At 41.7% G+C, this 22,536-nt stretch overlaps 1 protein-coding gene across 13 annotated transcripts in view; it reads left to right on the forward strand.

Annotated features, from left to right (window-relative positions):
• PLEKHG1 (pleckstrin homology and RhoGEF domain containing G1) overlaps positions 1–22,536 on the forward strand; it is a 244,030-nt gene that overhangs the window by 61,940 nt on the left and 159,554 nt on the right. The gene's annotated exons all lie outside the window — the stretch shown is intronic.

A 22,536-nucleotide genomic window follows, 5' to 3' on the forward strand; every position in this document is an offset into this window, starting at 1 on the left:
AAACCTTAAAACATGCCTGTATATAGAAACATGTGTTATTTTCTTAGAGTTCACACACTAAATGAGGAACCATTCTAATTTTTTCGTGATGATTATCTTCCACGTGTAAATTTTTCTCAAGTGGATTTACATGTTTCTCTCCTGCCTCTCCAATCCAGGTAAATTCTTCTCTCCTCCCTACCAAATTTTTCCTTTGGAGAGTCTGATGGAGAGGATGATGCTCTAAAAATATGTCTGAAGAAGGGCTCTTCTAGAGATAAAAATGTGGCATCTTTCAGTTGACAAAATAATTTCATTAAGTATGGGCTTCTTAGTTTATTTTAAGCACCTCATACTCAGAGCCAGTTGTTTAAAACTCCATACTTTATCTATAATTCCAACTGGAGCTTTGAAGGCCTCTTCTTAAACCATAGAGGTATTGCTGAAAGAAAAATTATTTGGAACAAGTTGTAGATAAGTCTCACCTGCCAACGTGTGTGTTTTATCCTGGTCACATTTCAGTATTTGTACAAAGTATATTTCTAAACAAAAGACATATTATTAATTTTGGCAGTATTTTGCCTATATAGAAAAAGGTGTTTGTGGAAATACTTACCTAAGGATGAAAGATGTCTCGTTTATCTGCCAAGCTTAATGTTGCTAAATTCAACTGTGCTGGGAGATCCCTGGAAGGGCCCTTTCCAAGGAGAATAGCATTCTTCCTTGTTGGGGTCAAGGAGAGGGAGTGAATAGTGGAAACTGGATCCTTCAGCTAAGGAAAGGTGTCCTCCCCTGGAATGGAATGCATGGTTCTGTGAGCGAATTTGAATGTGTTGCTTTGGGCCCTCTGTCTCACTCGCCTTGTCTACATGGTGATGCTAGAAGAAGCCTCAGCCAGTGTAGGGCGTAGGCTGGCCCAGTGCTCACTACCATTAGAATCTAGCAAAATGTCTCTCTCAGCAAAATTCTGAAGTCAATCTTCAAAAAGTTTTTAAGAACATTTGAACCTTCAAGATTAGGATTTTATAGAGAAAGACTGAGAACAAATCAGGATTCAGTCGGTAAAACCATGCATATATACAACAGATGTTATATGCAGGCAATCTTCCACTTAAGCCAGGGTTTTTTCCCAAAAGTTCATTTGAAAAACATTTTGGAGTGAATTCTTTCCTCGTTAGACATAAAGCTATGCATGTGAAGTCTTCAGGCTCACAGAGCCTGTTAACTCATCCTGTGCCTGAAACACAGTTAGGGCCATTTGGGAGCCAGTTCCCATTACTGACGTTCTTCCCATTGTTCCTAAAAATGCTGAAATTCCAATATTTGTGGACAAAAATCATGTTCTGGAGTGGTTCTTGCAACTAGAGAATGTGGTGTAAACATTCTTTATTAGGCCATGTATCTTGATATTAGAGTTTAGAGATATGCCTATTAGCTGTGAAACTATAGTGATATGGAAATGAGTAACCATGTGGAAGAATGATTCAGGGGGGCTTCATGTGTATATCAGAGCAATAACAGAAGCACCTTATGAGCATATAGCACTTGAACATTTTAAACATTTATGTATTATCCCCATTTTAATTTTGAAACTCTGAGACCCGAGCATTCTTGTTTGTTTTGTGGCAAGAGCTTAGGTGGAATGCTTTGAAATAAACAATAAGGTAGAGGCCAGAATCCTGAGAGAAGGATGAGGAGATGATCAGAATGAGGGTCTGAGGGAGAGGAGGGAGAGGCCAGTAGTTCAGAGGAGTGTGTCATGGACCACAGGACCATCCTACCCTCACCATATATCCCAAGGCGAGAACCCAAATTGCAGATAATGTTAGGTTGAAGGAGAGAAGAAGGCAGGGGATAAGGAAATTTTTTCCTCCTCCTGTCAGTCAGCTCCTAATCTTCCCAGTCATGGTTTCCTTCTGGTATCTTCAACATATTCTTCTAGAAAACATTCATAACCTTTGGTCAGCTCCCGCATTTGAGGAACATGTTGAGCTAGAAAGCATTTTTAAGCAAGGCTAGGAACCATATATATAGCATTGGAACCCGGAACAGATTTTCCTGTGGAAATAAACAACCATTTACAAAGAGTGTTTTGGAATAAGCTCCATCTTTTGTTTTGTTTTGTTTTGTTTTGTTTTTTTGAGACAGAGTCTCATTTTGTCACCCAGGCTGGGGTACAGTGGCACGATCTCAGCTCACTGCAACCTCCGCCTCCCAAGCTCAAGCGATTCTCCTGCCTCAGCCTCCCGAGTAGCTGAGATTACAGGTGTGCGCCACCCCACCTGGCTAATTTTTGTGTTTTTAGTATAGGCAGGGTTTCACCATGGTGGCCAGGCTGGTCTCGAATTCCTGACCGCTCACCTCAGCCTCCAGAAGTGCTGGGACTACAGGCGTGAGCCACCGCGCCCGGCCCAAGCTCCATCTTTAAATGGGTTTTGCCTGTGCTTGCAGGATCCGGTGAGCCTGTGAAGAGAATAGTAAAACGCTGCATTCTCACGGGGGTTCAAAGCTTTTTCCTCTGAAACTCAGTGAACTGTTCTACCACTTCCTACACCTAGAGACGAGTCTCAACAATGTATTTTTTAGACAAAAAAGTTCAAAGCTTTTTATGTTTTATGATATTTTATGAACATGAGCTTTTCTGTCTGAAGAACTTTAAAGCACTTATGAAAATTATGATGATACTCATGGGGTCACTTTAGAATACACAAGAAAACAGAAGGGAAGAGGTTTCTTGACATGACCTGCTGACCTGCTGTGAGATATTGAACACATTATTTTTCTTCCCCCATGATCGTTCTTCTGACCATCCTGAAAGACAGCCAAGAAGGCGTTTTCTTCTAATTATTTCCAATTATTGTAAGTTCATTCAGACCTGCAATTAAACAAATTATCCATGTTTTGAGAATATTGATTTTAAACATTAAATGTTTACATTTCTATATAGAGAGAATTCATTCTCTGCCCCCCACCAGCAGATTTTAGCCTTAAAGGCGAGTTATTTAGTTTTGCTTATTCTCGTACACTGAGCAGTTGTTTAGCAAATGGGTTAAATAATGTAGTCTCTTGATTCAGGAAAATGTGGCTCACAAATGAACCATTTAGAGCAAATGGTGCATCTTTTGTATCTTAGATTTATAGTGCAATGAAGACATACTCTAAAGTTCAAACTTTTATTTTTATAGTTCAGTGTATTTGCAGGAAGAAAGGACTAGAGATTTTTCAGGCACTTTCTTTTCTCTCTGTCTCTCTTTTTCTTTTTTTTTTTTTTTTTCAGATGGAGTCTCATGTTGCCAGGCTGGAGTGCAGTGGCATGATCTTGGCTCACTGCAGCCTCCACCTCCTGTGTTCCAATGATTCTTCTGCCTCAGTCTCCTGAGCAGCTGGGACTACTGGCACGCGCCACCACACCTAGCTAATTTTTGTGTTTTTGGTAGAGACGGGTTTTCACCATATTGGCCAGGCTGGTCTCGATCTCCTGACCTCGTGATCTGCCCTCCTTGGCCTCCCAAAGTGCTGGGATTACAGGTGTGAGCCACCGCCCCAGCTAGCACTTTTATACTAATGTTCAAAGCACGTTCACATCTATCACACCTTTTATCTCCCACTCCCCATCTCCAGGTTGATACTTTCATTGGTACTTTATCAGAACACTTTCTACTGTAATAGCAACTCTTACTAAAATTTGGTAAAACAAACAGAAATGAATAAATTCCTCTTGAAGGAGTACAGCCTCTAAGACTCATTGGCTCAGTGACTCTGAAACATCACTGAGGACTCAGTTTCTTCCCATCTCTCTGCTCTACCATCTGTGGGGTTGGCTTCTTTCTCAGGCAGTTTCCCGTAAGTGGCAACAAGATGTCTACTAGCCACAAATGGAATAAGAGATTCCCTTGTCCATGTGCACCAGGAGATAGAAACCTCTTCACAGCCATTTAATACATATCATCCCTTCTTTTGATCTGATGTGGCCACTTACGTCATGAAGGGCAGTAACCGTACTCAACGCCCGCACTGATGGGCTTAGATCCGGCAGGATCCACCTCTAGAGCTGGGGATGGCTTAGCTCTAGCTATGCCATATGACTGTGTGTAGAAGAAACAAGGAAGTGGTTACCTTGGGGAGAAGGAGAGAACCAATGCTGGGTAAGAAACCAATAGTGCCATTAAAATGGGGCCATTGTACTTCATTGTGGCTTTCTTTTTATTCTCTAAATAAAACAAATTCTGAATATAATCTGTGAATCCCCGGCTCTTATCCCTACACACTATTGCACACTCTCCCTCCTTCTTCAGAGTCCCTCAAGGCATTTTGTGGCACCGTGGTGGGGGTGCCTTGTGTTGTGAAGGGCCGTGGTGGTGTCTTCATCTCTGATCCAAGTCTCTGAGTCTCCTTGACTGGAAGGTGCTGGCAGTTCAGCTGACACCGCCATCCAGAATCACTCAAGCACGAGAGCCCGCGCTGGGCCAATTGGGGCTTTGTTCTTTGGGATAGTGCAAGAATCATACCACATTCAGCACAGACTCGGGGGAGATGCTTCTGTCTCAGGGAGTTTTAAGTGACAATTACTCTATCAAATTACTCTGTTACTTTCTGCTTTCCACTCCTCTGTCTTTAGGATTCAGACATAGGCTGTGGGAACAGAGCCAGATGACACTAAGGCCAATAATCGAGCTACTGAGAATGACTTCCAAGCTGCTGGCGAGGACAGCTGGGTAGAGACAGGTTGTAACCAGGAGGCCAGGTTCCTTGGGTATTTAGTGCCCAAGATAAATAGACCAATATAGGTGATCTGGGAACACATTTATCCTTTATAATGCGTGGTCTGTGAGAAACTGGGTTCCAAACTTAAAGTCTGGGCTCAAAATGATTTAGAACACAATCTGTTTGCAGGTTGCAAGTTACTTAAATAAGTTACCGCTCTTCCTCCCTCTGTTGTCAGCCACTCTTCCCCAAAACACTATGTCATTAGAAGAGAAAGCTAATATAATAGAAAAAAATAGAACTTTTCTTCTTGCCTGTATCAAAGCAGTAATGATTTGATTTAACAATAAATGTCGTGGCTCACACCTGTAATCCCAACACTTTGGGAGGCCGAGGCAAGTGGATCACGAGGTCAGGAGTTTGAGACCAGCCTGGCTAACACAGTGAAACCCTGTCTCTACGAAAAATACAAAAAATTACCTGGGTGTGGTGGCACGTGCCTAAAATACCAGCTACTCAGGAGGCTGAGGCAGGAGAATCACTTGAACCCAGGAGGCTGAGGTTGCAGTGATCCGAGATCACACCACTGCACTTCAGCCTGGGCGACACAGCAAGACTCTGTCTCAAAAAAAAAAAAAAAAACAAAATAAAAATAAAAATAAAAATATTAATGTCAAGGCTGAACAGGGGGACCTTCCCCCCCGCCCCCAGTTTCTTGACTGCACCAGCACAGGTTGCTGGGGAAATGCTCTGGTTTCTGCCAACTGTAGAATCAGTGGTAAAATTCCCAGCTGCTTCTTGCATTTGTCCCTTTATTCCCTATGGTTTGGCCAACCAGGGGAGTTTGTTGGGGTAGCATGGGAAGCCCACAGGAGCTCAGTCATAAGGGGAAGGCACAGTTAAGGCTAAAGGAATCCATAATGTATAAACTTGGCCTCACTGGGCCATCTACCCACGATGGGGCCTTGCCTCCACCTCTCCTGTGGAATGGTTATCCGATAGATGGTCTGATGTCCCCCTCATGTCTTTCCACATTGGAAATGCTCTTGTTTAGACAAAAATTTCCTGTTAAAAAACAAAAGCATAGCAACAGAGATCCGTGGTTTCTTCTGAGTCCTTCCTCTACCCTAGCAGTACTCTGGATGAAAAGAGGCAAGTTCTATAAATATAATGCAGCTTCCTGGACAAAATGTATTAAAAGGGTCAGATGTTCCACTTTCTGCAATCCAATGGAGTTGTGGTTGTCTGAAGTCAACTGATGCATTCAGGTTGGAATGGCGCCCAGGGAAGAGAGTTTGGGAACAAGCGTAAACTTGGCCTTCCTCTCATTACACTGAGGTCGCCACAGGATAACACTGTCTCCTACCCTCAAGGGTTTCCATGGTCTGACTGTCCAGCTGCAGCTCCTGTCACCATCCCACACTCCCTCTGCTTTGGCTGTGTTGGTCCGTTCACTGCTAACTTGCATTGTTTGCCAGCTTGCTCCATCTTCTCTGCTTGGGGCAGGATCAGGTAACCAATGAGCCCAGGGTCTCTACCACTCCCTTTGCTCCCCTCTGCAGTACCTAGGTGTTCATTGCAGACACAGAGAAGACCTACTCCTAAATATCTCATGTTACTGATGAGAAAAGTGCAGTCCAGAGAGAGCTGGCAGTACCATCAAACGTGCACAGCAAGTTCATGTCAGAGACTGAACTGGAATCAAGATATCTTGTCTTCTAGCTTCATACAGTTGCCATCATACCAGCTACATTGATAAGATTTTTTAATTTTCTCCAAAAAGGGGTGTGTGTGTATTTGTGTGTGTGTGTGCGCAATGCTTAGGGATGCCAAGCTATTTAAATCATATAGCGTGAAAACTGGGCCTGTTTAAACGTATATTAGGGTTGGGTCTGCATCACCTTTAGTTATCTAACTACTAATATTTCAAGTTTTTAGCATTCCTAAAATGTTTGCTCACCAGTCTTTTTAAATATTATATTGCTGTGGATATAAATTTTTAAAAAAGAATTTCTACATGTGATTTTATGGATACTTAGTGTTTGACTAAGGGTTGACTAAAAAGGCTGTTTCTGTTATCTGTTCAACCAAGTCTTGTGTTTTCAACATATATGTACTAAACAGCATTATGTTGTCTTAATATGACACTAAAATGGTGTTGGAGGCAGAACATGCTTCTGTTTGTTACAATTTAGATTTGTAAGCTATCTTGGAAAATAGTAGTCTGAAGTACAGCATCCAGTGACAGCCTCCTGTGGTCTATCACTTTTTTTTTTAATAGCTGTCTACTTTTTCCATTTTGCAACAGATTTGGCTAAACAATGTTTTATTAATTCAAGCAGGAATATTTTCCTGCATTGAATTTGCATTAAAGCTGCCTAGGAAATAATATTACCTGGTTTTCCTCACACACCCTCTATGCTGCTAGAGGACTTTTAGAAAAGTTGAATTCAGAAGTCTGGAAAGAAATGAAACAGTGAACAGCAGAGGTGACTCTCCTTTAGAACTGCAAGGGGTAGTGAATCCATCAACAGTCACAAGTAAAAATAGTGTCTTCTTGTGGTAGAGTGCTCCTTATTCCTTTAAAAACTTTTCCAGTCCATCAGCAGGTATAAAAATGTTCAAGTGAAACCCCGTCTCTACTAAAAATACAAAAAATTAGCCGGGCGCGGTTGTGGGCGCCTGTAGTCCCAGCTACTCGGGAGGCTGAGGCAGGAGAATGGCGTGAACCCGGGAGGCGGAGCTTGCAGTGAGCCGAGATCGCGCCACTGCACTCCAGCCTGGGCGACAGAGCGAGACTCCGTCTCAAAAAAAAAAAAAAAAAAAAAGTTCAAGGCCTCTTGTCTTTTTGTAAGACATGTGTATAAAAAAGCATTCAGAGCAGAAGTGTTTGAAGATTGTCTTGTATACGAGGGTGGCTAAAATACGTACAAATAGATCCTGCCAGGAATATGAAAGTGAAGATTGATGCCGAAAGTCTCGTTGCTCTTTTTCTAAGCTGGCTGCTGTTGGCTGTGAGAGCTGTCTTTGAATTAGTGAAGGTTTCATGTGCCCACACATAGCCTGAAGTGAGAAACTCACTGTTGCTTGAACTTGCCAAAAGTAGACATAAAGCATTGGCTGCCCTACCTGTAACTTTTGCTAAAAACAGAACACAGAATTATCATGGGAGCTTTCAACAGCTAGAACACCATCTAAACAAAGTGCAAAGTGGTTGGATTCTTTGTCGTTCCCTCAAAGATTTTTCAACTCCCTGTAGTCCAGTTCCAAAGAAAAGGAATGATGGTTTTCTTGGAGGGCCAACAGTTCCCTTTGTAAGTTTCTGGATTTTTTGTAGATGATATTTTGAGTTCTTCTACAATAAAATTTAATGGTCCATTTGAGAAGGTGTACTCATATTAAGTGTGGTGTCTATTATTGGGTAGTCTGAGACGATTCCTGAGTGCTCAACTCTCCTTTGATCTGTGGAAACATAGTGGTTGCCATGGTGTCTTGCTGGCCGATGACCAAGTAGGAGTTGCACATTCCACTCAGCTGGGCGCAGTGTTCCTAATCAGGCCGGACCTGAAACTCTAGCACAAAGGACTTTCAAACCGGAATGCTTAATGTGTAATCACTGAAAATAAGTTGATTATTTGTAGGGCTGAGTATGGTAAAGGTTAAAAAATTCGTGTTTCACTTATTTAAATTTTGATTTGTTTCTGGAAAAATATTTTAGTCTTTTGATGATACAAAATATAAAATTCTCTCTAGTCCCCCTGCTTTGTACAAAGTAATACAAAGCAAGATTTGTCTTATCTGACCTTAAATGTAAATAAAATGGCAGCTGAATTATTGTGAGCGATGTAGCCCATGTATCTGGCCATCATCGTTGCATTTTATTGCATTGATGACTCCGTGCCATTGTTCATCTGGATTTATTTTTAAACATTTTAACTTGGGCCTTCTTTGCAGGCTTTTCTTTGTTTCTCCCCTACTTAGTTCTGAGGATAGCCTAAAATAAGATCCCTGTAAACGCTGATGTTCATTTTTTAACCCAAACCTTTGCACAGCCCCACTGTGGATTCAGGAAAGACAAAAGGAGTCTCCTGACTTAGAGCTAGCCCTCAGAGAGGGAAGAAAGCCTTGAAGACACATCACTGTAGATAGCTGGGATGTGTTTTTGCTGTACAGAATGAGTAGGAGTGAGGAGAAAAGATGACTTTTGCCTGGATAGATGGGGGGTTGAAGAGGCTTCTGAGATGGTTTTTGATTGCCTACCGAGGTCATTCTCTGACCTACTTTGATGTCTAACTCCCTTATAATTGCATCAGCTTGAACCCATAAGGCTTCAGTCTGTGGGGAGAATTAACACTTTAGCTAATGGATAAAATCATGCGATGTTCTTTGGGGTTAAATTTTTGCCTAAATTACTTTTAATACCTTACGCGATGTCAGAGTTATTGGAACCGTGTATTTAGTCCTTTCGACATCATCCTGTGAAGCCATATAAAGAATTATTCTTTTCTTTTTTTTAGATGGAGTTTTGCTCTTGTTGCCCAGGCTGGAGTGCAGTGGCGTGATTGCACCTCACTGCAACCTCCACCTCCCGGGTTCAAGCGATTCTCCCGCCTCAGCCTCCCGAGTAGCTGGGATTACAGGCGCCCACCACCACGCCCAGCTAATTTTTTGTATTTTTAGTAGAAACGGGGTTTCATGATGTTGGCCGGCTGGTCTCGAACTCCTGACCTCAGGCAATCCACCCACCTTGGCCTCCCACAGTGTTGGGATTACAGGCGTGAGCCACTGCGCCTGGCCAAGAATGATTTTTAAATTTCAATCAGTTCCTTACCAAAAATGCTCTTCATGTGGATGTTGCTGTAACCCAGATTTTGATCCTAAAATGTATTTCTAATTTCCTTTTCAAACCATTCCTGGGATAACTAAGGGATTTTTGTATTTAAAGAAAACAGTGGCTTTATTAATTTTTACCCTTGGTCCTCAATGAGATAATTGTTTATTTTTTTCATAAGTCCCATGGATTTTGATAGAAGAAAAATATTGATTGTATAGTATTTTCACATGTGTTTATGTTTTCAAAGTAAATAAACAATGAGGAATCAATTTTCAAAAATCAGTAACATTATGGGGTTTTTTCCTAATAAAAAAATCAACTTACACAGGTTTTTCTTTTCGTAGCCTTCCACTGACCTTTATTTCATTGACCTTATAAGGAATATGTTCTATTTTGTTCATATTTGTTCATATTGTTAAAGCCACGTATAAGATAAATGTTGCATTTGTAATAAAGAGTAAACCTAAGAACAGGGCACAGAGATGGAAGGCTAAGCCAGAAGGACAACATCGACGCCCTTGAGCAGGGTGGCCACCTACGCTACACAGCCGCAGCTGGCTCTACCAGTGCTGGTCACAAATCTGAGCGTGGGTGTCCCCTGGAGTTGTACCAACATGTCAGTCCTAGAACTAAGAATAATAAAAAATGCTATTGCATTCTTGTGTTCATTCAGCAGAACTCTGTGGTTCCCTATTTATCCTGGGAACAGTGGAGAAACCCTGGGCCACATGACCATACATAGATAGCTGAAGGGTCTGTTGGTTGCCGACCCCACATAGTAGTCCATTTGGCTGAGGGAAATGACATAATGTTAATGCTTATGTTGCTTCTTTTTCTATTTTACTTTATTGTTGTTGTTGTTACATGAGTAAGTTCTTTAGTGGTGATGTGTGAGATTTTGGTGCACCCATCACCCATGCATATACTGCACCATATTTGTAGGCTTTTATCCCTTGCCCCCCTCCCACTGTTCGCCCTAAGTCCCCAAAGTCCATTGTATCATTCTTATGCCTTTGCGTCCTCATAGCTGAGCTCCCACATACCAGTGAGAACATACAATGTTTGCTTTTCCATTCCTGAGTTACATCACTTAGAGTAATAGTCTCCAATCTCATCCAGGTCACTGCAAATGCTGTTAATTCATTCCTTTTTATGGCTGCATAGTAGTCCATATATATATCAGTTTCTCTATCCACTCATTGATTGATGGGAATTTGGGTTGGTTCCTCAATTTTGCAGTTGTGAATTGTTCTGCTATAAACATGCATGTGCAAGTATCTTTTTTGAATAATGACTTCTTTTCCTCTGGGTAAATACCTGGTAGTGGGATTGCAGGATCAAATGGTAGATTTACTTTTCGTTCTTTAAGGAATCTCCACAGTATTTTCTTTTTTCTTTTTTTTTTTTGAGACAGAGTCTCCCTCTGTCGCCCGGGCTGGAGTGCAGTGGCTGGATCTCAGCTCACTGCAAGCTCCGCCTCCCAGGTTCACGCCATTCTCCTGCCTCAGCCTCCCGAGTAGCTGGGACTACAGGCGCCCGCCACCTCGCCCGGCTAGTTTTTTGTATTTTTTAGTAGAGACGGGGTTTCACCATGTTAGCCAGGATGGTCTCGATCTCCTGACCTCGTGATCCGCCCATCTCGGCCTCCCAAAGTGCTGGGATTACAGGCTTGAGCCACTGCGCCTGGCCCACAGTATTTTCGATAGTGGCTGTACTAGTTTACATTCCCACCAGCAGTGTAGAAGTGTTTCCTGTTCACTGCATCCACGCCATATGTTGCTTCTTTTTCCTCCGTCCTAGAATATTCCTTTAAAGAGGAAAGGGCAGAGCCATTATGGGTAAGAAGGAACCAATGCCCCAGACTGTTGAGGAATTGGTCAAGTCAGAAATCACTTGCTCACTCTGAGCCAACATTTATGGAAGGACTCCATATGCCAGACACTTTAGTAAGTGCTGAGGAGGCAGTGGTTACATTGATAGTAACACCTGCAAGAAGCTTAGAGTCTAGTGGAGCTGAAAGATAACAGTTTTAAAAACCGTAAGTGTATTATTTTAAATTGTGGTCAGTGCTATGAATGAAGAGACCGGGATGCTGTAAGAGTTTACATTTTAGTCACAGGAGGAGATTAGGGAAGGCCTACATGAATTTGGGACGTGAATGAAAGAATGAATGAATGGAAAACCAGTGAGGCTGGAGGCAGTGAGCAGTGGGGATGGGGTTGGAGAGAGAGATGAGGATTAGCTCCTGCACAGCCTTGCAGACCATGTTCAGGAGTTTGGTTTTTATTCTAAATGCAGTAGGACTATATTTATAGGTTTTAAGCAGGAGGGTGATGGAATCCAGTTCAGCTTTCTGAAAATTCACTAGCTATTGGGGGAGAATGAATTGCCAAAAGTGCAGTGGTAAAGGGATGACAAATTAGGAGCCTTGTGCTGCAGGCCAATCAAGAGCTGGTGGTCCCTTGGGCCAAGGGGTCCCTGATAATAGAGAAGTTATTCTCCAGGACACACACAAAAAATGTGCAGGTGTTATCAAAGAACTGCTGTTTGGGTAATGGAAAAAGAAAATGCATAAGTCTTAATCCCAATATTTCCTCCACCTAACTCACCTTTTATCTGCTGTGCAAGTACTCCCTCCTCTCTACACTGTGGAGAAAATTAGAGCCTGATTCCATGGATGTTCATATGAATAAATTAATGCTAGTAGGTGCTTGGAAGTTCAGTGCAAAGTCTAGCAATTGCTACCTCCTCTGCTTTCCTTGAGGTTCCCTTAAGTTCCCAGGGGAAGCCAGACAACATTTATATTGTTTTATCATGGAGATGAGTGAAAATCGAGATTAAGGATGATTTCACAATTGTCTTAGAGTGGAATCCTTTGAAAATATTTCATTAATTGCTCATTCTAAGTATTAGCCTATATTAAATTGATGCTTTATTTCGCCAGTAGGAGCATTTAGGTGAAATCAGAGGATAGAAAAAATTAGTTGATAATTAAATGAATGGAAAAAGAAAAATGGGGTTATCTATTGTTTATTTGTAGATGTTTAATTTCATTTCCACACAGGTCATTTTGTAAAGACAGGAAGATGAGAAGTCCTCATTTTTCAAGTTTGAATGAGAAGAAAGTGTGCCACTTATAGATAAAAAAGATAAGATTAAATAAAGTAACTGCCCCCTTCTGATGCTCTCATTTCTCTTTCAGTATTTTTGCAGGTAGACTCAAAGCATGAGTGTCTACTTCTGAGCAGAATGAAATAAATAATTCAGCATTTTCTACTGCATATCAACTCTCTGCTTATTTCCCCCTTCAAATTGCATATTCTGGCAAGATTTCTCACTTGTAAAAGCATTTAATTACTGTGTTTGGCAGTCATGGTTGGTTGCATTATATAAACAAATACTACTTCAAACATTGAAACTGATTTTTTTCATAGTCGGCTGGAAAGCAAGACTATTTGATGTTCAGTTTGGATGCCCTATTTCTGATTATATAATTTAGGTCTGGGAATAGAATTTTGGCATGTATCTGCAGTTCTTATGCCATAGAAAATTAACCTTTAGCATCTTCTCTAAAAGGGCAAATCATCATGCCTACAAGTTCCAAAAAAAACTTTTAAGGTAAGCTTCCTTCTAGTAAAAGATTTTTCTGTCTTCAAGCAAATACACATCTCTCTAGTACTGCGTTACTTTAAAATATTCCGTGTAATCTGTGACCTCTGCAGAGCCATAGCTAACTCAGCCCCCAAGCCAGACGTGGAAGGATCCCTAGGTGTTTAGCTGAAGATCCTGGTAGACAAAGTTCATTTTTTTCTGCCTGTCTATAGGCAATGCTTGCTTTCGAATCCTTAAATATATTCAAGAACACTTTTCAGCTCACCAGATTCTACAGCATTGTGTACACTTGTAGTCAAGTACAACTCAGGAAAGCCAAAACCCTTAATGAACTCTTTCTTTTCTTTTCTCCCTTCCTTCCTTCCTTCCTTCCTGTCTTTCTCTCTCTTTCTCTCTCTCTCTCTTCCTTTCTTTCCTTCTCCTCTCCTCTCCTCTCCTCTCCCCTCCCCTCCCCCCCTCCCCTCTCCTTCTCTCCCCTCACCTCCCCTCCCCTCCCCTCTCTCTTCTCTTTTCTCAGGGCCTTACTCTGTGACCCAGGCTGGAGTGCAGTGGCACAATCATGACTCACTGCAACCTCAACCTCCTTGGCTTAGGTGATTCTTCCATCTCAGCCTCCCAAGTAGCTAGGACTACAGGCGTGAGCCACCATACCTGGCTAAATTTTTTTGTATTTTTTGTAGAGGTGAGCTCTTACTATGTTGCTGCAGGCTGGTCTCAAACTCCTGGGCTCAAGCATTCCACCCAACTTGGCCTCCCAAAGTGCTGCAATTATGGGTGTGTGCCACCGCGCTCAGCCTATGAACTGTTTTTTTCTAAGCTCAATTTGTAGAGGAGAGCCTGACCTCCCACTCCACCACACACCACACACACAAAGACATGAGGAATTTATTTAAGGAAAAAAAGAATCTTTGAATGTGCATCAGCCTATCTGTGTTTATTAATCCTAGCTCCTCCACCTTCTTCCTAGTCTGCTCCCTGTTATAGATTCGACCCTGAGGCAGGCAACAATCTGAATCATCGGGGAAGGTTAAATTATAGTTTGTATACCGTCTTTACCTATCAAGGCAGGGATGTGCATGACCCAGTTTAGGAAAAAAAAATTAACAAGCATTGAAAAAGGTTTTTATTGTTAACCCTAAAGTTAACAGAAAGTTCAGTTAGGCAGAACTTTTCATCTCTTAAGGAATTTGGATAATTGCTCTTTACTGTTAATGACAAAGAATGACCTCAGAGTCCAAGCTCTCTTCTCTTTCTGAGAATTAACCTGCAATCAGGAAGTGATATAAACTCTTCTAAGAACTATATCCACCTAAATGAAGAGTAGAGAGCTGGCCAGGTTCAAAGCATTGTTATCAGTTATTATAGACCTACATTTATGGCACCTGAGTTTCACTTTTATTTCAAGTTCCTTAATGCCAGATTACACCTCTAACATTTCTTTCTTTTCTTTTCTTTTCTTTTTTTTTTTTTTTTTGCCATGGAGTCTTGCTCTGTCACTCAGGATGGAGTACAGTGGCATGATTTCAGCTCACTGCAACCTCCATCTCCTGGATTCAAGAGATTGTCCTGCCTCAGCCTCCTGAGTAGCTGGGATTACAGGCACCTACCACCACGCCTGTCTAATTTTTGTATTTTTAGTAGAGATGGGTTTTGCCATGTTGGCCAGGCTGGTTTTGAACTCCTGACCTCAAATAATCTGCCTGCTTCAGCCTCCCAAAGTTCTGGGATTGCAGGTGTGAGCCACAATGCCCGGCCACCTCAAACATTTCTGTAAAAAGGCACACACAAATTGCAAACTGCTTGCTATTTGAAAATGTAGTAATACATTCAAAACTTTGGTATGGATTGATGTAGTGGCCTAGCCAAGAAATATTTAATAACCACAGGCAGCATTTTGGGAGCTCACCATATGCCAGCAGACAGTGTAGGGCAAGTTCTTTGCATGAACATGATCATTTCTCCTGTATCACCTATAATAAGAGCTGCTGATTAGTCTTCCTTCCCCCTTTAGTCCCCTCTCTGTTCACACCATTTATTAATCTGCAGATGGGCAAACTTGCATGATTGAGAAGTTTACCTGAAGACACACAGCTCATAAGTGGCAGAACCAGGACTCACACCCAGATCTTTTGTACACCACAATGCGTGCCCTCAGCTGTATGCGCTGTCTCCTGTGCATTCCTCACACATGCTCATCCATTCTTGCTTTTTCTCTCACACTTTCTGGATTAGTGGAGAAAGCTGGGCAAAGGGAGATCCTCCCTACAACCTTGTCTTTCAATTATATTTAGAGGGTCTTTTATCCCCTTCCTAAGATAGTTTTATTTTGGCCTCTTGTCTTTAATGATAAAACTTATTTTTGTTTTTGTTTTTGAGACAGAGTCTCCTTCTGTCGCCCAGGCTGGAGTGCAGAGGTGTGATTGGCTAATTTCTGTATTTTTGGTAGAGATGAGATTTCGCCATGTTGGCCAGGCTGGTCTCAAAACTCCTGACCTCAAGTGATCCACCTGCCTCGGCTTCCCAAAGTGCTGGGATTACAGGCATAAGCCACCACACCTGACCGATAAAAATTATTTTTCCTAGTGGGGGAAAAAGCGTGAGGATTATTTAAATCTAAGAAGATGAAATTAAGTAGCAAAAAAGAAACTGTATAAACATTTATTGCAGTTATCATTAAATACCTATAAAAATAGATGAAACAAGTAAAAAGCGAGTAAAAATAGTTACTAATACAAGATATAATTCAAAAGAAAAAATATTCAAGGTTCAGACCACAAGCCATATAATATATATCACAGTGAACTCCCAATAAACTAAAGAATTATAGATTTGCAGTAGCACAGTTTCAGCTGTAAAGAAGAAATCTTTTTTGAAGGAAGAGAAAATTGAAAAGGGCAAAGATGGACGTATGTATTGATATGAAGTTTAAAACCTTTTAAAACTAAAACGTAAGAAAGCAACAAAATGGGAAAATATGCACAGCAAAAATTAGAGACTTAATTCATGTGCACACACAATAATTTATATAAATGTGAGCACAATATCAGATTCTAATTGGATAAGTGGTCCAAGGATAAAACCGGCTATTTCACACGAAGGAAAACATATAGGAAACCAAATCTGAAAATAACACTCAACTTAAATACATTTTAAAATGGAAACATTTTACACCTATCAAATAAACAGAAGCCAAAAATCAACAAGGGCCAGATTGTGGGGAAACAGGTTATATTCATGCATTACTGTTAATAGTGTAAACTACGTAATCCTTCTGGAGAAAACCTGACAGTATATAATAAGAATGATGACAGTCTTACCCTTTGAACCTGCTGTATCTCTTCCTTCCTGGCAATTTATCCCAATGGTGTCATGAGACACGAACTTACTGAGCAACTGCAGTGCTAGAAGCTGTGAGAAACGGAGATGAAAGAGACAGGTTCTACCCTGAAGGTGGAGCTGGTGCAACTCAAAGGCACTAACATAATTCACGTTCAAAAATGTCGTCATGGAATTAATTATAATGAGAACAAATACTTAGTGACAGCCTACATATCTAAAAATGGAGAACTCATTATTTTCCGGAATCACCCACCACCCCATAACCAACTCTCTCCCGTTCTTCTATGCATACCCTGAGACTCAGTGGCAACGCCAGCCCCCAGGTGCCTTAACCACAAGCTTCAGCCTTTCCCTCCTTCCTCCTTCTCCCAGCCCCATCCAATGAGTTCTCAAACTATAGGCATTCTCCCTGCAAGTGCTTTTATCCAGGCTGCCACCGCCTCTTCCTTAGCAGGTGTTCATGCTTGCATTATTTCTTCCTCTGGTCTGTTTTCCAACTTCATTGAGAGTTGTCTTTTCAAAATGCAGATATGATTGATTATGGTACTCCTCCATTTAAAACATTCAGTCCAAACTCTTTACGGGATATATAAGACCCTATGTGGTCTGGTGCCTACTTACCTCTACAGTCTTGTCTCTTGTTTCTTCCCCTATACACACACACACACACACACACACACACACACACACACACACAGACATACACACACCAATTTCTACCCTACTGCATTGCTTGCAGTTCCACTGGATAGGCACCATGGGTCTTTGCACATGGCACTCCCTCTCCTTAAAAGCTTACACTGGCTTCTCACCCCATCCCATGACTCCAGGCTGGCTGACTCCTATTTATGCCTGTTTGTTCTTCCAGACTTAATTCATATGTCATCCCTTCTAGGGACATCTTCATGATATAGGTCCCTACCTGACACATGCAGACACAAGACTCAGGAGACCCACTTATGTTCACACACCTGATACATACCCCTCATGTAGAATGCTGTCAGTGCTTTGGGAAGTTGAGGCAAGAGGATCACTCAAGGCCCAGCCTGGGCAATATAGCGAGATCCCGTCTCTAAAAAAGAAAAAAAAAACAGTTTAAATTAGCTGGACACGGTGGTGCACACCTGTAGTCCCAGCTACTTGGGAGATTGAGGAGGGAGGATCACTTGAGCCTGGGAGTTCAGGGTTACAGTGACCTGTAATTATGCCAGTGTACTCCAGCCTGGGTGACAGAGTGAGACCCTATCTCTAAAATAAATAAATAAGTCAGTACAAATATTATATGATGCATAAAGACAAAATGCAGCAAAAAAAGGTCAATGTGTTCCCTCACTTTTTGTAGCAAAGTGTTTTTTAGTGTTATTTTAATTGATAATAATTGTATATATGGGATACAATGTGATGGTTTGATGCATATATACACATTGTGGAATGATCAAATCAGGCTGTTCTTTGTGGTCAGAACATTTAAAATCCACTCTTTTAGCTCTTTTGAAATCTACGATACGTTATCATTAACTGCAGTCACCATGCTGTGTAATGGATCACCAGAGCCTGTTCCTCCTCTCCCACTGAAACTTCGGACCACTTGATCAACATCTCTCCTTTCCCACCCAGGCCCCTCCACCATAGCTGAGTGTTTTAAAACTATTCCCAATGAATACCTAAATTTAAGCAGTGCCTGAATAGCTTTCATAACTCTACAAAGTGAGCAGGGAGAAATCTAACTCCTTATGCCATTAATATATAAACAGGAATGGTTTCAATAGATCTGTGTTAACTTCAGATGCCCTAGTAAATAGGAGTTTTTATATTAGGTTCAGCCTGAATTACCCATCTTGACCTAATCTAATTGATGTAAATGGTAGGAATTAATTTTGTGCAGGCAGGGATAAAGACTAATCCAGGTCAGTCGGCACCTTGTAATTAATCCATGTACTCTTTAAAATAGAGAAAGAAATGCTGGCACACTCTGTGGCTTAAGGTTCTGCACCAGTCTAATGTAGAGTTCTATCTAAAATTTTATAGGGTTCACATTTCAGGGTTGAATTACAAATAACAAAGCCTTTCCTAAAGTTGGTTATTTCCAATGGCCAAATCTTCAGGTGTTCTTAGGAACTGGTTCTAACCAATCATGAGCAGATGAATATGTGAATGAAAGACAAAATATTTCTAGGTGATTCTTAAATATGATTAGAAAACCTGGGTTTTTATCATATTAAGTTATCACTGATATTACAGTTTTAAAACATGAAATCTCTGAGTATCAATTAATTATAAACTAGAAATCAGCCTTAATTCATTTCCTTTCATTGCTGAGAAAATAAGTAATCTCTGAAAAAACCAACAATATTAATGAGCAATTTTCTATAAAATCAAAATTTTAAACTCTTATTAAATTGTGTGTGTGAGTTAAACTGCCATAACGACTTAAGGTAGCCTTGCCTTGCTTTGATATAGAGGAGAAAATAAATACAGAAATCATGTTTGTAGGATTTTAAAGGTTTGGCATGAGAAAGCTCCATTGCCTTGACTTTTCTAGGTGGCTCTGTTCTTAATAACAGTTTTTAATATAATTCAACCTAGGTTGTAATCATATAATAAGTATTAAGCTACAAAGAGATATTTAGTTATTTGTTAAATTTGTCAAACTTCATGGCTATGTTCAGCAATATAGCATTTCTCAGGGCAGAGAAGATGTGAATATTAAATGTAAGTAAGGGAGAAATACAAGCAGCTCACTTTTCACCAAAGTGTTCTCTTTGAAGAATCCATAAAATAAAGTAGTTATCATAAAGCAGATCATGTTTTCCCATGGGAATGAGTTCATAATTACAGGCTTGCTTCTTTACCTAATTATAAGCAATGGCATACTTTTATAAATTACAACAGCTGTGATAGAAATATCACCCACACTAATTATACCAAAGTCCTCAGGGCCATATAGTTGTTCATTCAGTCATTCAGCAAGCATTCGTTAAGTATGTACTCTGTGCCAGGTGCTGTTTCAGGCTGTGGGAATTTGATGCGGGCAAAAAACACATGCGCTTTCCCCACCACCCCATCAATATACTAAACTAGACCAGTAGGAGAGATGGCTATAAGCCAGATATTCATTGTAAATTATAAATGCCATAAAGGAAAAAAAAAATACAGGTAGGCATTGTCATGAGGTGGTGATCACCATGCTGAGATCTGACAGGTGAGCAGGAACTGAGGTGGCGGCAGAAAAGCGATGTAGAGAGACAGTGAGCTCTGGAGGAACTTAGAGATGAGTGACGCATCTGGCATGGTGTGGGAGAGAAGGCCAGTAAGGTCAGCAAGGGGGCCAGGATGGGAACATGTGAGTGCTGGAGGCCAGGTTACATACAGGTTGTGATCCTTATCCTAGAAGAAATGAAAAGGCATGAAAGAGTTTTCAGCTGATGGGGTAAGGATAGGGTGACATCAGGTCTGCCATTTGAATGATCATGGCACTATAGTTCTGCTCCCCTCCAGAGAATATTTAGTAGAATGTTACACTAGTACAGATGGAAGATGACCACGGTAGAGATGGAGAAAAGGAAGTGACATGCAAGTGAATTAAGAAGTAAAGAAATTGACTAGAGGTGGTAATGATTTGAATGTGTGGAGTGATGGAAAAAAAGGTGGAGAGGATGGCTCTGACATTTCTGGTTGGCAGAACCCCACAAATGATAGTGACATTCCTTGGAAGAAGGCCCAGTTTGGGAGGGAAGTTGTGTTTCATTTTGGGTATATTACATTTCAGTTTCCTGTGAAATCTCAAAGCTCAGCTATCAAATAGTCACTTGGATATACTGGTCTGGTGCTCAGAAGTTTGGGCTGAAAATATGAATGCATCATTGGCTGATCCTGCAAAGGAGATTGAAGAGGGATGTTGGTACAGGGAGGAGGAAAACCAGGATTCTAAGGGGCCATGGTCCCCAAGGGAGGACAGTGCTTAACATGAAAACAGTGGCCAGAAGTATCAGATGCTTCCAAGAAGTTACATGCAGAAGAAACATAAAATACCAGTTGGGTTAAGCAGCATCATATTACAGAGAACTGTTTTGGTTGGGGGGGTGTGTGGTGAAGCAGGAAAGAGACTAGATTGGCATGAGCTGGGGAAGAGATGAAGACAGTGAGTACAGATAGATAACCCATTTGTAGCTTTTACACTTGAAGGAAGAAGAGGGCTACAGCTGGAGGAGGACACACTGAGAATCATGGGAAAGTTGCCTTAGATGGGCAAGTTTGAGCACATTTTCCCACCATTAGGACAGACAGAGACGAGGTGCCCTTGGGAAGTAATGAACATCTCTAGGCAGTAATGCTCATATAGAGTCCAAATTCTATATGAATTTACAAATGCATTTTTGTGGATTAACTTATTTTAGCAGAAACCATACATGCATTGGTGTTTCCACTGCTTTTCTCATATACATGGCCCCCACAATGCTGAGGGCCGTACAGACAGCATGGGAGTTAGCGAGCACTCGGGTGAATTCTGTGCAACATCCAGTTCAGAACAGTTCAGCCTGGGTAGTGGTTATCACTTTGAGAAAAGAAAGGATAATAGGCCGGGTGTGGTGGCTCATGCCTGTAATCCCAGCACTTTGGGAGGCTGAGGCGGGTGGATCACGAGGTCAAGAGATCGACACCATCCTGACCAACATGGTGAAAACTCGTCTGTACTGAAAATACAAAAAGTAGCTGGGCATGGTGGTGTGCACCTGTAGTCCCAGCTGTTTGGGAAACTGAGACAGAGGAATCACTTGGACCCAGGAGGCAGAGGTGGCAGTGAGCCAAGATCATGCCACTGCCTGGTGACAGAGGGTGACTCCATCTCAACAAAAAAAAGAAAAAGAAAAAGAAAAAAGAAAGGATAATAGTGGATCATCTTTTTTTTATTTCCCGTCTTTAAAAAAGAGTTGTAGAATTTCCTCCATGTTCTTTGTATTGAGAATTCTATATACACAGATGGTTCTGCATCCTCCAAATTTAGAAAACCTTTTTTCCCCATCCCCTGGAGTCGTTAGCTTTGCACAGCTATCCTTCCCTAAATGCAGCCTGGAGCAGAGTCCCGGTGGTGTCTGAGAGAACCCAGCAATCCAGAGCCAACTTGAGGCCCTGTAGTTCAGGGAGACCTTGAAACCTGTGAATGAGCTTCCTGAACCCAAACTTTGCCGATCCTCAGTTTCTTTTTGGCCTTGAGTACAGAACGGAATTTGCAGCAGCTGATGAAGTACGGCTGAATGGGCCAGGCAGTGGTCCTTTAAAGCTAAACCCCATTCTATAGTGTGCACAGAGCATGCTGCTTTGCAATATGGCTCCACCCTTGATGCTAAAAAAACCTATTAACATAAAGACTCTGCTTTTCCTACAGTTGACTCTGCCTCAGTACATCTGATGAGCAGCAAGCCTGATGCCTGCTCCCTAAGTCCCCCCTTCCCCCACAGTTAGGCTAAGACCACCTTGCTGAAGCCATGCAGCTTCTGTGCATGGTGAGGCCTGAGCCTGCATGTCCGGACCTCGTGCTGGCAGGCCCAACGACACTCCAGAAAGAGCCACCACCTGTGGCAAAGTTGTCAGCAGCTGAGTCAGCTGCCAAAGTAAAAAGTGCACTAAAGCTGCTTACCAGGCCACGATAAAGGCCACCTGCAAGACTGCAGAAGCGAACTGTGGCACAAAACACCGTGCTGCGAGTGGCCACGTGAGAAACCAGTGGGCCCACACCCACCGTGCTGCATCTGTCAGAAGCCACCATCTCTGAGGATCATTTTGTTTCTCAAGTGCCATGTCCCTGAGCCAGTCCACCAGACATGGAGGCTTGGGGAAAAGGCAGTGAAGACCCTCGTCACCCAGCCAGGTTCTGCCCAATTTGAGAATTTGAAACCAAGCGGGAAGACAGAGGAAGACTAGAAATTCTCACCTTTATTGCTAATAAGCTGACATTGGAGATTATGTCTCATGTCTGGGCCTGTAGGTATCTTAGTTAGTACCGAACTCAGAATCAGAATCTTGCTAGGCGACAGGCGGACCTGAGCAGCCCTTCACACAACAGGAGC

This window comes from Macaca fascicularis, chromosome 4 (genome assembly GCF_037993035.2).
Source record: "Macaca fascicularis isolate 582-1 chromosome 4, T2T-MFA8v1.1".
NCBI classification, from domain to species: Eukaryota; Metazoa; Chordata; class Mammalia; order Primates; family Cercopithecidae; genus Macaca; species Macaca fascicularis.